Genomic DNA, 15,452 nt, shown 5'->3' with positions numbered 1-15,452 from the left:
GTTTATGTTTATTCAGAAACCAAAGGTGGGGGGGGAGGCAACTTTATTTAAAGGAGCCCTGAGCAGCAAGTGGGTGAGTGCTGTTCACCACTCCAGATTTTTGGAGTCGCTCGCTGGCTTCCATGGTAACAGATACTTAAGATGATGAGGACCCAGAGATGTTCCTTAAAGAGTCTTTTCATTTTGCATATAATTCTAATTATAGATGAGATTTGCTTGTTCAGCTACCTAGACCTGGAGAGAGATCCATGGTCAGTGACTCCTCTGTCGCGCCCCCAGGCTCCAGGTCCCTCAGGAAGGAGACAGAGCATTCTTTTGTTGTGCATCATGGGCTTTTTTCTCATTAGCAAAATGTATTTCTTTTTCTGCTAAAGAAAGAAATAGAAATCACTCATTCCCCTGGCTGGACTCTAGACACAAGCCCGTTCAGGATGATGAATAGCAGCGATTCTGTCACGAGTCCTTGCAGACCAGGCTCTCCACAGCTCCTGTTCTGATGGCAGAACCTGCGGCCACATCTTCCTTCTTGCCCTGCGAGCACATTTATAGCAGGTCTGCTGGGATCACACCGTACGTTCGGAGTCATCCAAGATTGCATTACGTTCAGCATCGAGTTCATGGTCAGTATGTTCCATGATATTCCAATTCTCTAATGCTTAGTGTAATAGGGTCAGTTGTTGACAAAATAACCAGTATTTTGTACTTTCCACTGCTATTGATATCTCGGCAGAAAAGGAAAAAAGAAGGAAAGAAGGAAAGAAGGAAAGAAAGAAAGAAAGAAAGAAAGAAAGAAAGAAAGAAAGAAAGAAGAAAGAAAGAAAGAAAAGAGAAGACAGACAGACAGGGAGAGCACAGTTCCCGTACTCTCTCCCAAGAAGAACAGTAAGGCTGCTCTGAGTTAAGTCTTCCCTGCACGAGGAAAAAGAAAATGCTCTCTTCGAGGTTTTAGGTGTTCCCTGAATTTGAATCCAACACAGCCTTTAGCTGGATGAGCCCCACAGTGGGGTCAGAGGCTCATCCCAAGGAGAGATGAAAGGGCTTCCCTCCCCTGGAGCTGAGGAGGAACAGTGGGCCTGGGGGGAGGTGATGCTGGAGGTGGATGATGCAGATGGGTCCCTGTCCCCTCACAGTGGCCTGGAGGTAGGATTGTCAGATAAAATTCAATGTGTTCAAATCATTGTGCATTTCAGATAAACTATACAGACAATATTTGGGACATATTTATAGTAAAAAAAAAAAAAGCTTTTTGCTCTATCTAGCAATGCTAGGAGCCCACAGCAGGAGCTGAGATGGGGTGGCTGCCTGGGACTGAGCCTGAGCACGTTGGCCTTGCCCCAGCTGGGAACGTCCTGGGGCAAGCCTTCTCCCGACTGCTGGTCTCCCTCTACCCCGGGTCATCTAACAAGAAGTTCCGAAGTGTCTTCTTCCTCCTCAGGCTGTTCCATTGCTCTGAGCCGGTGCCTCCCTGCCTCTGAGCAGGCTAAAGCTCCATTCTGGGGTCTGGAATGGAGGCCCCTCTAGAAAGAGTGGACAGAATAGGGCAACAGTCTGGCCAGACCAGCACCTACCCAGGCTTTTTCTTGGCAACCCACAGAACCTAGTTAAGACTCACCTGTTCTCCAGGTCTGCCAGTATTTATTTGTTACAGAGCGGTCTATGCCAGCTCAGGGTTTTGCAAACAACAGAGCCACGGGCACCCTTGCACCACCCTCTTTAGTAACCAGCCTGGCAATACCTTTGTCTGCTTAGAAGATGGATTTCAAATTCCATCAGAAGATGGACTTCTTCTGCCCCCAGGATTCTGCTGGAGGCCGCTGGACTGAGGGATCCCCAGGCCCCCCTCAGCCCTTCCACATGCGTTGACCTTGATTCCTGGCTGGAGAACACTTTTTTTTTTTCAGTTTTGTTCCTTCAATAAATATTTGCTCAGCACCACCATGTGCTAGAATGCCCCAGCGAATAAAGCAGAAAAAGCCTTTGCCTGCACGGGGCTTTTCTTTAAGTGGGAAGGTCAGCAAACATAGGCAATTAAGGGTAGGGTCCTCAGGCAGGGCCTCCATGAGAAAAAGGTATGAGCTGAGACTTGGGAGGAGAGAGTTAGCCAGGGTGCTGGGAGGAACAATGTTCAGGCAGAGGGAACAGCCAGTGCTGGGGCCCTGAGGCAGTTTGGGGGAGTGACGTGGAGGAAGGCAGGGATGTGGTCTTGGGGATAGGAGGGTGGAGGCAGAGCCTGGAAGGGAAAGGAGAGGAGTGGAGCCAATGGGGGACACAGCAGGTTCTGCGCACAGGAGCCGCGTGTGCTGGCTGGATTGAGGTCTGTTCTGGCTGCTGTGCCGGGAAAAGTCTGCAGAAAGGAGTAGAGGCCATGAAGCCCATGCCGAGCCACCAGGTGACGGATGATGGCTGAGATGACGGGCAACGTGGGCCAACAGGTGTAGTCGCCATATCAAGCGAAGGGCAAGAAACATTAAAAAAAAAAAGAAAAGAAAAGAAACATATGTGATCGGTGGGCCCCAGACTGCAAGCCTGAATGTTAGGAAGGATAAATCGAGCTAGCAAACTATTACATGTTCGCTGTCCCCTTGCTTTCGTGATGATGACATAGAAAAACAAGGGGAAGGCCATGGTTTTTGTAAGGTGTAAGGTCGGCAAAGTGTCAGTGGGTTGAATTTAATGCTACTGCACTAGTCTGAGGGTTCTATTCATCAGTCAACAATGTTTGATAAAGGGGAAAAAAGACACCGCTAGCTTACGAATTAATATATGCTTTTTCCATCAATTTACTTTTCTTGCTCCATTTCAGTATAATCCTTAATTATGTATGATCAAGATTTTCACATAATTTGTCTTCTAGAACCAAAAACTAAATTGCAGTCAAGTGTAGGAAATTTGAATGTATTTTTGTCAAAAATGTAAATCAAATGTAAAAAATAGTTATTTTTCATGATTTCAAAGATGACTTTGCTTCTAAAACTCAAAATTAGCTATTAAAATTAAAAAGCAAGATATTTTAATTATTGGATTAAATTTAATTAAAGCTGAAATTTTTATTTAATTTTTTGAGTGATTAATTAAAATTATGAAATATTTTGATACAACGAAACTGTCATGACTCTGGGCATTGTTCACCCAGTTGCCAATGTAAAGAAACTATCTCAGGCCATATAGGTTATATCTAGACTTACATATATGCAATTTTGAGACTATGAATTGTCTAATGTTGCAAACCTTGGCTCCTTAGCAACCAGGTATCACTGTGATGAGTGCCATGCTCATGTGTGAGTACCTTTGGAATTACAAATCAGGATAGGAAGACAAGCAAGAAAATGGACACCGACCACTACTGGGGAATGATACTTCATTATGCAAGAATCTCTTGATTCCTGCTTAAAAGAAGGATTTAACAAGTTAATACATTGTATTTGGTCTTACCAAAGCTCCTTGCTCCTCAAACCCTCCCTCCACTCAGAACAATGTGCGTCTCCAAACCCAGCTGCACAAACCTCCACGGCTTTCAGAGGGTGACTAGGCCAGACATATGGGGGGCCTGGGCCCAGAACGGTGTCAGGTTTGAGAGATCAGTGCCAAGCCTCGAATCATAGATGCTCTTGAGGAAGTGGTGTATAGGTGTGTGTGTTCACTCACACACAGTCTTGCTCAGTATGAGGAGGGCTCTAAGTGAAGAGCCCGCTGAAGTGTCCCTTTGGCCCAGGTCCTTGGGCAGTGCCACCCGGATGGCAGGACTTGCCATCATCTGAGATGGGGAAACTGTGGGTGAAGAACTTTCAGGTGGGGGTGGGAAGGTGTAAAGATCAGGAATTTGGGTTTGCAAATGTTGAGTTTGAAATGTCTTTTGGTTATCCAGAGGAAAGTTGGTTGGCAGCAGCATGAATGGGTCTGGGTTTTGTAAGAGAGAAAAGTGGAGGGAGCTGGGCTGGAGACATGCATCCATCGGCAAACCATCGGCACACGGATGTTCCGTGGTGCCCTGGACTGCAAGGGACTCCCAAGGAACTCATATAGAAGAGAGTCCAAGGACTGAGTCCTGGGGCACCTAACATCTAGAGATGAAGACAAGCACATTAGAATGGTTACCAGTAAAACAAACAAACACAAAACAGAAGTAACAAGTGCTGGTGAGGATGTAGAGAAATTGGAATCCTTGTGCAATGTTGGTGAGAATGTAAAATGGTGTAGCCTCTATGGAAAACAATATGGCAGTTGCTAAAAAAATGTAAAATAGAGTTATTACATGATCCAGCAATCCCACTTCTGGGTTTGTGCCCCAAACCAAAATCAGGGCCTCACAGAGATATTTACAATTCATTCCATAGCAGCATTACTCACAATAGCCAAAAAGGTGGAAACAACACAAGTGTCAATCACCAGATGAATGAATAAACAAAATATGGGAAATCCATACAATGGAATATTATTCAGCCTTAAACAGGAAGGAAATTCTGACACCTGCCATGACATAGATGAACCTTGAGGACATATGCTCAGTGAAATGAGTCAAAAACGAAAGAAGAAATCGTATGATTTCACTTATATGACATGCCTAAGATAGTCAAATTCATAGAGACCAGAAGTAGCATGGTGGCTTTGAGGGGCAGAAAGAGGGGGAATGAGGAGTTTTTGTTTAGTGTGAACAAAGTTTCAGTTTTGCAAGATGAAAAGAGATCTGGAGATGGATGGTGGTGATGGTTGTGTAACAATGTGAACATATTCAATACCACTGAACTATACATTGAAAAACGGTCAAAATTTTATGTTATGTATAGTTTACTAAAAGTTTAAGAACTAAAAAAAAGAGAGAGAGAGAAATATTTTTTTAAAAAGAAGAGTTGGGGGGCGCCTGGGTGGCTCAGTGGGTTAAGGATCTGCCTTCGGCTCAGGTCATGATCCCAAGGTCCTGGGATCGAGCCCCGCATCGGGTTCCCTGCTCTGTGGGAGCCTGTTTCTCCCTCTCCCTCTGCCTGCCACTCCCCCTGCTTGTTCTCTCTCTCTCTCTCTCTCTGATAAATAAATAAATAAACAAACAAACAAATAAATAAATAAAGTCTTTAAAGAAGAAGAAGAGTTGGGGACAAGATGAGGACCATTTCCAGGGACTGGGAAGGAGGGAGCCACGGTCTCCCTTTGGCTCAGGCCAGGCTCCTTCCCACGGGACTATGGCTCCCTGAGGCCGGGCCAGCATCTATGCAGCCCAGAGTGTCTCATTGGGTGGCGTGATTCTACGGATGTAATGATGTTTCCTCCCTGTTGTTCTACGCTCGTCACATCTGCTGTCGGTCGCTGTCTTTCCTGAGGTTGCTCTCCCATTTTGGCTCCCATGTCACAGTCTGTTGCCCACACAACTTCTTCCTCAGTCCATGGACACACACCTGGCCCATCTCTCCTCTCTACCCCACTCACCTGCTATTTCAACACTTGTGCCCAAATGATTCTAAACCTCATTCTCTTGTGCCACCTTAACATCATTGTTTCAGAAGGGGCGTTTCGTCCTTGCCAGCCAAACGACAAATGATTTTTTCCAAGATGAATGATGAATGAATGAGTCAAAGACCCAGATGATAGACAAGGGAGGGTCTTCTTCTTTCTTACTCATCTTGAGTCTGCTTCCTTCTCACTGTGCCCACAGTGGGTGCACGACCTGTGGATGAAAAAGAGGAAGGAAGAACAGAAGGGCCAGGAAGAAGAGACTAAGAGTGCTGGTCAGTAGATATGGGCTTCTCACTAGAAATAGCAAGAAGCTCAGCAAGTATTTAAGTGGCTAATACCCCACCCATTTCAATATCCAAACAGTAGCTCTTATTTGGAGACTATGTAGATGCAAGGAGAATAAATGTCTTCCTTAGTTCTCTTTAGGCAGTGTCAATGAATATACCTCCAGCACCTATAACTATATACCCATGGGGACCTCTTCAAGATATAGGCCAAGAAGCGGTGCCTGGGTGGCTCAGTCCGTTGAGCATCCGACTCCTGATTTCAGCTGAGGTCATGATCTCAGGGCCCTGGGATCGAGCCCTGCATTGGGTTCCATGCTCAGCGGGGAGTCTGCTTGAGGATTCTCTCTCCCTCTCCCTTTGCCTTTCTTCCACTCACGTGCGTGCTTTCTCTCAAATAAATCAATCTTTTTAAAAAGAAAGAGAGAGAGATAAATGGCCCAAAAACTAAGTTTCAACACAGGATCTCAGATTGTATGGTCTGAGTTACAAATGGTGCAGAAGTGAGTTAAAATAGCCAGCCCGTGTGTTAAATGATCCTGAATGCCTTTAAATACCAGTTAATGTTACATGTCAACTTGACTCTGCCACAGGTGCCCAGATACTAGGTTAAATATTTTTCTGGGTGTCTATGAGGATGTTTCTGGATGAGATAAGCATTTGAATCAGTAGACTGAGTAACACAAATTGCCTTCCCCATTGTGGGTAGGATTCATCCAACCCACTGAAGACCTGAATAGAACAAAAAGGCAGAGTAAGGGAAAATTAACTCAGCCTGACTGTCTTGGAGCTGAGACAATTATCTCCTCCTGCCTTTGGACTCAGACTCAGGCTAGGAGTAACCATTGGCTCTTCTCCCGGGTTTCCAGCTTGCCAACTGCAGATCTTGGGACTCCTCAACCTCTGTAATCTCATGAGCCAGCTATATGTGTAGATATACGTGATATGTAGATATACAGTATACATATAGATCATACACAGCATAATTTGTGGGAGTTTTGTGTTACTGTTGACATTAATTTTCCAGTTATTATAGTGTTAGACTTGGATTGAGAAAAAGTGCATGGTTGCTCTCATGACCACGTTGTGACATGTTTTATACTGAAGAGTTGCTTGCACCAACATTGCTTCCCATGTTCACTGCCCAGGGATTTTATCCACATGGTCAAGGTGGTGTCAGGCTAGCAGAGCAAAATCATTGCTATTTGACTTTCAACTGTGAAATTTTGCAGTAATATTATGAGTTGCTCCCCCTTAACAATTGTCTGGCTTGCAAACTCCCGGGAAGGTGAGAATGATTTAGAGTTTATGGGGAGTAGTGGAGGTTAATCATAAGAACGGGGCTGCTGTGAAGGCCAAGGGGCATTGACAGATTGTGTTCTCTTCTCCTGTTCTGATTTTCTTTATTTTCAGCCTGACATCCTTTTTTTTTTTTTTAATAGATTTGCTTTGAGTTTTTGCACATCTACAAAATCCATTTGAAAACCTGATGGGCAGAGAATGGAAATGATTTTATGGTTGGGAATGATTGTACACAGACTTTTTTTTTAAAAGCAGGGGTTTCTAATTGTGCATTCAGAAAGAGCCACAGTCTTCATATTAATGAGCTTGCCCAGTTTAAGAAGAATTAGATGAAGTCAAAACATTGGGCCCAGAGGTGGAAAGGCTGTTTCTGTGATATTGTCGGCAGCTTAGAGAAGTCTTCCCGAGGAATTCTCTTCTGTAAATGGCAGCTTGTAATCGGCATTAGGTTTCCAGGCAGTGGAGTGGTAGCAGAGACCGGTTCCAGTGCAAATCCCCCCATGGCATGGTGCAGATGCCATTTTCATAGGGAGTCCTGACTTCACACCCGTGCACACGCGTGCACGCAGACACACACACACACACACACTTACAGAGAAAAATAAATTAGAAGGAGCCAATAATTACTGTATTATTAGAGCTTTTGCATATGTATCTTCCCCATAGATTTGATAAGAAAAAAAAAAAGACTTTAAAATCCTAGTCATTATTTGAGGCCTTTCTCCTGGAGGTTTCCCTTGCTCATTGGCATGAGTTGGCCTCTGTCCTTGTCCCTTGTGCTTTGGAGAGCCAGTCCTGTCCCAGGTGGAATACATGGGTGACCAGTGCTCACAGCCAGAAACCCTAGACTTACTGTCCACATCCTTCTCTGGCTCAAGAACCTGTGCAGGCTCCCTCTGGCTACTGCATGCAGTCCAACAGTCCCTTGACTTCCCGATCCCCACAGACACCCTAGCAAACCCCACTTTCATCCTGTAGACCAATTTTCCCCTCCCCGCTCCTCCCGGAGTCCCAGCCTCATTTCCCTGTCTGCTCTTTGGGGTCCCGACTCTGTACAGAGGCCTTCCTGGCTTCTCAACCCGTGGACTTTAGCCTATAGCATTAGCTCTTAATGGTCTCCTGGGTCATTTGTTCATTTGTGTGTTCGTTTGTTCATCAGTTGTTTATTAAGCCCCTCATGCATCAGACACTGTGTTGGGTGCCGAGGAGACACGGGGAGGGACACACACTAGCCTGGCCATGGGTCCCCTTGCTTCAGGGTTCGGCTGGAGCCCTGAGCTCCCTGCCTGTACTGAGGTCTCATCTGCTTGACCTTGGACATGTGCAGCCTGATCCATGCAACAGAGACGGGTTACAGCCTCTTGAAATTATCCAGCTTTGAGATGCTGCAGACTTAGATGGAAGGAGCAAAGCACAGACCTAGTCCTCCTTCTTAGAGTTTATTTAGGATGAAACCACCAGTGGCATCAGAACAGCAAGAAAGTGGATTTGCACCAGAGTTTGTGTTTTCAATTTTGTCTATTTGTTCTTTTATGTAATCAATTAATTCTGACCATGTAGAGCCACCAAGTATATGCCTGGGGTAGAGATCCACATAGCAGCAGGACCAGCACTGCTGCCGATGAGCTTACAGTCCAGTCATAGAGGAAACTCTGCAGGGTTGGCCAAGGTCGGAACCGCGTGGAGCGGCGCGGCGCGGCTGCTGGGGGTCTTCCACAAAGAACCGGCACCAGGAGGCAGGCTAGTCTCAGTGAGATGCAGAAGAGGCCACTGGGGGCCAGGCCTGGAGTCAGGAGAGAGGTGACAACTGGCTCTTGAAGTTTCTATAAGAAGAATCGATGAGGATGTGAAGGCATCTGAACGCTGATAAAGCACCACGCGTTGTACGTGTCACAAGATTCTATAAGCGTCTCCGTGTGATCCTTCCTGATTCCAGCCCCTGGCGTGGTTCGGGGGTGATTGTGATAGGCATTTCTGCTCACTCGATCCCACGCGCTGGCAAACCTTCAGTGAGTCAGGTATGATTATCTCCATTTCGCAGGCAGAAAGACTGAGGTTTTGTGCAGCTGAGAAATGAACAGGAGGCAAAAGAGCCAGGAAACACTGTAGGTGGGATGAACGGCCATGTCTCCAGCTTCCCACCCGGTTATGACGCTACTGCTTTTGTCTCCTTGTGCCACCAAAACAAACTAAGGCATTTAATTATTTAAAGGTTATTTTTGGCTCCATAACAAACATGAGGTGGAAGTCTCTGTTGGCGGAGTTGGGCTCACAGGGAGCTAAAATTCATCAGTTCCAACCACTTGACAAAGAATTCAGGGACACCCTGAAAACACTAGGTGTAGCCATTGACCCTCGGTGGGGAGGAGGGAACACACCTAGAAAATGTGGCATTTGGTTGCTATTTTAAAAAAATAATAATCTTATTACCAAGTATCTTTTGAATTAGACATTCAAATAATTTTGCTTTCTGCTTAAGGATCATTTTGCTCAAGAACGAAATAAAATGTGGATGCATGAACATTTTACAAAAGCATAATCATTACATAGCATCAGATTATGTGCCAATTATTTTCTTTTTTTAAATTTTTTTAAAGATTTTATTTATTTATTAGAGAGAGAGAATGAGAGATAGAGAGCATGAGAGGGAAGAGGGTCAGAGGGAGAAGCAGACTCCCTGCTGAGCAGGGAGCCCGATGTGGGACTCGATCCCGGGACTCCAGGATCATGGCCTGAGCCGAAGGCAGTCGCTTAACCAACTGAGCCACCCAGGCGCCCTGTGCCAATTATTTTCATTTCTAGGTTATTAAAAGTTTAGGAATGAAATTAAAAAAGAGAGAATTTAAAATAAACTCCCAACCCTTCAGTTCCCCAAATGAGATTTGTAAGTCTGATGTTGGCAAATGTGTACTTTGCAGTGTTTATTAGATCATCCTGATTTCTGGGGACATCACTTAGAAGCATCGCATTTGTCGAAACCACGAGTTTTAACAGCTTTGTGGATTGAGGGGCCCCTCAACCTTCTTCGTTTTCTCTGTCTTCTTGTCTGTGCACTGAGTTTTCATCAGACCCAGTGGGACAGGAGCTCAGAGCCCATTTCTGTCATCCTCAGGGCGCTTCCGTGCCCCTCGGAGGGCCCCGCTCTCTCCTCTGGGCACTGTGATGTCATCTGTCAAAATTCTAACCGGCTTCTCGCTTTGTCTTCCAGTGCTGAGCCCCGGTGCATTGTTCTTCACAGCAACACCAGTTCCAGAGAACAATTAAGGATGCTAGCTTCCTGGGATCAGTTCTGAAATATTTTCTCTTGCTGAGAATTCTTGAGGAAGGGCTAGGAAAATGCACATACGGACCTTTTCTCGATAAGCCGCGGAACCAGAACGGGCCTTTTGATAAATGCTTTCTGGTAGTTGTCTTTAAGGAGCTAATTTTTCAAGCCGAGAGGGAGAGAAAAAGAGACAGGAAGGGAGAGAGGTTTCTAATTTTTCAGGTACCTCATGACTTAATGGAGGAAAACAGGTAATTTCACGAATGTATTTTGGCACATCTGAAACCATGTCTGCTTGGTTCTGGGATAAAGTCAACGTCCCTTGGTTAGTAGCAGAGGTATTTTCGTTTGGAGAATTGGATTATTTTTGAATTCTACTTATTATACTAAATTGAATACCATATTATGAAATCCATTTCAACTTTTATGGACATCCCTACCTCCTCCAGGGGCTTCTTCAGGCATTTGGTTTATTGGAAAAGAGTCATTTATTCCCTACAACGAGGCCCACGGTGCTGGCACATTACAGCAAAGAAAATAAGCCACAAAATTCAAGTTCTTATTGTGGAATAGTCTCAACTTACATGATTTTCTTAAAATAATGGAAAACGTTAGTATATGACATCCCAGGGAAGGGAGAGGATTCTTGCATCTCTAATCAAAATGTTATCACCCCAGAAACATGTTTGTAATATGACCTTTGTCAGCTGCTTCACAGTGAAGAAATCCTTTCAAGAAGGCAAATTTTCTGACGAAGCATCACAGGCTGGAAGAAATTCTCGGAAAAGAAATTGCATTTTCAACAAGAGAGCCTCCCCGGCCGAGGCTGCGCTCTGGAGATCGCCAGGGCCCTCTTGCCGTTCTCTTAAACTGTCAAAGTTTGGCTCCTTTTGGATTTTTGAACAATTCAAAAAAGATACTTTCATAAACAGTTTCATAAATGACAGCATATCTAATTCCTTGGCTTTTGAACACCGAGCTGAGTACAGAACAGGGAGCCGACTGAGAATTTCTCCTGAAGCCATAAAGCAATCTAGAAGGTACGTTGCCAAGCTGTTGACACAGACAGCGAAGATGGAAATTCGCTAGTAGCATGCTAGGCCCTCCTCCTGCACTCCGCTTGGCCTGATGCACGCTCATTGGCGCAGTATATCTTGATGTTAATATCCCATTTCAGAAATGTTCTGACATTATCTATTTGGAAGTTTGAAAAATATTATAAAACTCCCAACGCATCTGAGCACACATTTCAACAGAGCAATCATAATACCCATCTCCACTGATGCAAGATGCAGTCTCCAACCCAATTCCAACAGCTTCATTTCTAAGTCGATGGGAATCTGAAAATCTTGCTGTGGGTAAGAAAATTAGGAGAGGCCAGCTCCGTCCTGCCATCAGCCTCATCCCCATCATCAACCACCTCCCGGGGCTCAGCAAGCATAGGGCATTGGCTGTAGAATATGTGGGAAGCAATGAACAATCAGGAACAATGAGTTGGAAAAAAGTTTTGATGGCAGAACTGCAAGGAAAGGAGACAGTGGGATAGGAATGTGACAGGAGACAGGTGTGACCATACACACGGTCGCTCGGAGCGGATGGAAAATGGCAATCAAATGGCTGTCATTTGTGTATTTGTGATTTTTTTTTTAAGATTTTATTCTTTATTTGAGAGAGAGAGAGCAAGCATGAGCAGGGGGGAGGAGCAGAGGGAGAGGCAGAAGCAGACTCCCAGCTGAGCAGAGAGCACGATGTGGGGCTCGATCCCAGGACGCTGGGATCATGCCTAAACTGAAGGCAGGACTCTTAACCAACTAAGCCACCCAGGCGCCCCCATTTGTGCACTTCTTACAAGATTCAAGTTCAGGTCACAAACAGCAAAGCACATTGAATCAAAAGTGGGCTTTCCCATCATGAGCGTCTGGAGATTCTATTAATCCAGGCACCTGTCATACTCTAGAATTAGCCTACCCACACCCTACCAGGGGGCGACCAGAAAACCTGCAAAACAAATGATTCCACCATCACCTTTAATTTCATATTTAGATTTCTTCCCATTTATTCTTATCACACAAGCAGCGGTAGATGCCAAGGCAAATGCTCGGTTACAATTTCTAACTTGCTAATAACCGAGTTATAGTTTCCCAGTCACCAGCATTCTCAAGTGTTGCAGATGAAAATCAGATTTGCAAGGGGGAGATGAGTGTGAGCCAGGCATCTCCTCTGTTCCCTCTTCAGACCAAGAAAGACAAGTTTTTAATCAGCAGTCAACTCTAGAGTCTTCGGAGTTGGTTTAAACTAAGTCAGCAACTCTGATTCTTTTATTTGAAGAACAAATAGCAGGATAAAATTCCTAAGCCTTAGAAATACACCATCATAACCTGCCACCAAAAGATTTTAAATTCCTCAATTCAAAAATGCTAACATGCAATCTTTCCTCTGTTTCTCTCTCTCTCTCTCTTCTCTTTGCTTCTCCCCGTTCCACCCCAATCCTATATGCTGCGAAAGTGGGAATTCTCAGGAATATGGGCCCTTGGGGACCAATAAGTCCATGCAGGTAAGTTCTGCTCTGCCATTTCATAGCTGAGTCGCTTTGGACAAGTAACTTGACCATTTAAACCTCACTTCTCTTACCTATAAAATGGGTGTACTCACCCTCATCTCACACACTTGTGAGTTTTTAAAAGGATAACACGTATAAAAACAAGTACAGAGGGTACTTGCAGCGCTCAAGATTGTTGGTAGCAAACGACAGGAGCCCCACTCAAACTTGTTTATTCAAACAAAAGATTTCATTGTCACACAGATATAAAAAGTGCAGAGGTGGTTAACTTCAGATCTGGCTGGATCCAGGGCCTCAACAGTGGAGTCTGGCCCAGTTCACTTTACTCTATGGGATTCCCTCCCAGCCAAGATGGTGATGACGCAGAGCCACCGAGTCTCCGCCAGGTCTCCGCCAGGTGACCCAGCAGGAAGTAACCGAGCATGTGTGTAGGCAAGAGCCTGACTGGTCCAGCATAGAGCCCTAGGGAAGGTTGGCCATACAGGAAGGACACAGCAGAGCTTGAGGGCAAGAGTCATGGATGTCCTCCATGAGTCTCAGTAAGGGCTGTTCTCACTTTCCAACTCCTTCTACGAGTCAGAGACACAGTAAACCCCGGGGAAATATTCTAACTCTCATTGCTGTGTGGCCTTCTCAAGTTACGCAGCCCACTTCCTAACGACGTCCTGGCTTTGGGCTGGCTTCCTTCACGTGCATCAGGAAGAGCCCACCTTGCAGGGCCCCTCCCTGGGGAGTGGCCACAGCCAGGTGCCCAGGACTCTTCCTCCCCACCAGGAATGAGAGCTCTGTTATGTTCCTGTCCAGAGGCCTCATGGACCAAGGAGGGCTGCTAACGTGACAGATGGAGGGCCACTCCGCCGACCTTACTCTGTCATTCCTGACTCTCCAGACGGAAGTGGATTATCTCTGCTAAGAAACATACAGACAACTGAGCAATCAGACAGACAGCCACCGCACCATCCTTACCACCAGTTCTGTGGCTCACGTGGTGACCTTTCTTCCCACTTTGCCTCATCCTATTTTAATTCAATGTCTCAGTGCACCCGGGACTGGAGTGAAGAAGTGCCCCTCGGGGGAGAATACAACCACTTTTTCTTTTTCAAGTTAATATTTTTGGAGGCTGAGACAGAACGTCCGGTGTGGCTGGTTTTCCTGACTTGATTTTCCTTTGTAGTTTCCCAGGTAGAGGCAAACTAGGACAAATCACAATCTCAGCATCCAAATCCCCACGTCTCTTGCTTTAATTTCCAAGTCACAAAAAAATGCAGGCACTTCTGGCTCATCCCAGAAGGACAGAGGAGGAGGGAGACCCGGAGACCCCCTTCCTCCTGGTGGCCCAGGTGCACACTCCTCAGCACTTCACACCACTTAAAAGATTCTGCCCAAACTGCCAACAATGTGTTACAAACAAAACCCTGCCCGAAAATGGATCAAAAACACTTTGTAATAAGTGTAGGAGCCGCTTTCAAAAGGGCCAACGTCTGACAAAATGCCCGGTCCTGAGTGATCAACACTCAAATAGCCCAACATAGTTTGGGAAAACCTCCCCCAAAGCTTCTACATTTGAAGAAGTAGCTCTCTACACCAATCTATCCACGCATACACATCAGAAGAGTTGCCTTTGATTCACTGGTTTTCGTGTATTATACACATTCCCCAGATATTCAGTTTATCTGGTCACCATAATTCAGAAGGAAGACTTGTATAAGATTTGGGATCATCTTTGTCCAACAATTACTGGATAATGAAACCAAATGCCACAAATACCAGTGGCCCTTTGCCTGCGTGTGTGTTTCCCCTGAAAGAAAGAAGGTGCCATTCATTTTCTCTTTCAGGACTCTCCTTACATCACCCCTTCAACACCAGCAGATCTCCTGACTGCTCAAAGTGGGGCCATCCACAGCACAAAGCTAGCCTCACAGGAGCTCTCAACAAGGGCTTGTTGAAAGGGTCCTGGCTTTGCACCCCCACAACCCCTAGCACACCTCCCAGGCAGATGCTCACCGCTCCCGATTGCAAACCGCATTTCCGTATCTGTCTATACCACCCAACTGTGGGTGCCCTTGGCCCTCATGACCCCCGCCTCCCTCCTCCTTTCCTCCAGAATGCCCCCCCAAACATCAGTCACTAGTTGGCTGTACTACCCAGATCCTAGGTGACAGCTCTTGGCTCCAACCCTTACAGGAATACTAGGGCTCGGAAAATCAATTGTGTTAATCGGCAAAACTCTCCATTGGAGATGCTATCCTTAAAGAAAACCACATGTAAAACACTTAAAGAGGGGAGCTCTGTACTATGGTTCTTTTGTTATACGACCCTTGCACGTTTGTCCAGAGTTTGGGGCTTTCAAACCACACAAGGTTTTATGTGATCATTAAAAAACCCCTTCTTTTCCCAAAGGCAGGGTAGTAAGGATTAAGTTTGACTACTGAAGACAGCTTTGTTGTAAATGGTCTCTAATGTCACAAAAGTAGCTCGGAAAGAAAGGCTTATTAAACAAATTTCTTGGGTTGCAAATCATTGGAAGCAATCGCATGTCATGTTCATTTGTTTAACCTGAAAGTTACCCATTTGGATGTTTAAAGAAACGATGCAA

This window comes from Callorhinus ursinus, unplaced genomic scaffold (genome assembly GCF_003265705.2).
Source record: "Callorhinus ursinus isolate GAN/ISIS: 27379988/994484 unplaced genomic scaffold, GSC_fseal_2.0 scaffold58, whole genome shotgun sequence".
Lineage (NCBI taxonomy): Eukaryota > Metazoa > Chordata > Mammalia > Carnivora > Otariidae > Callorhinus > Callorhinus ursinus.
Note: the sequence above shows the minus strand (reverse complement) of the source record.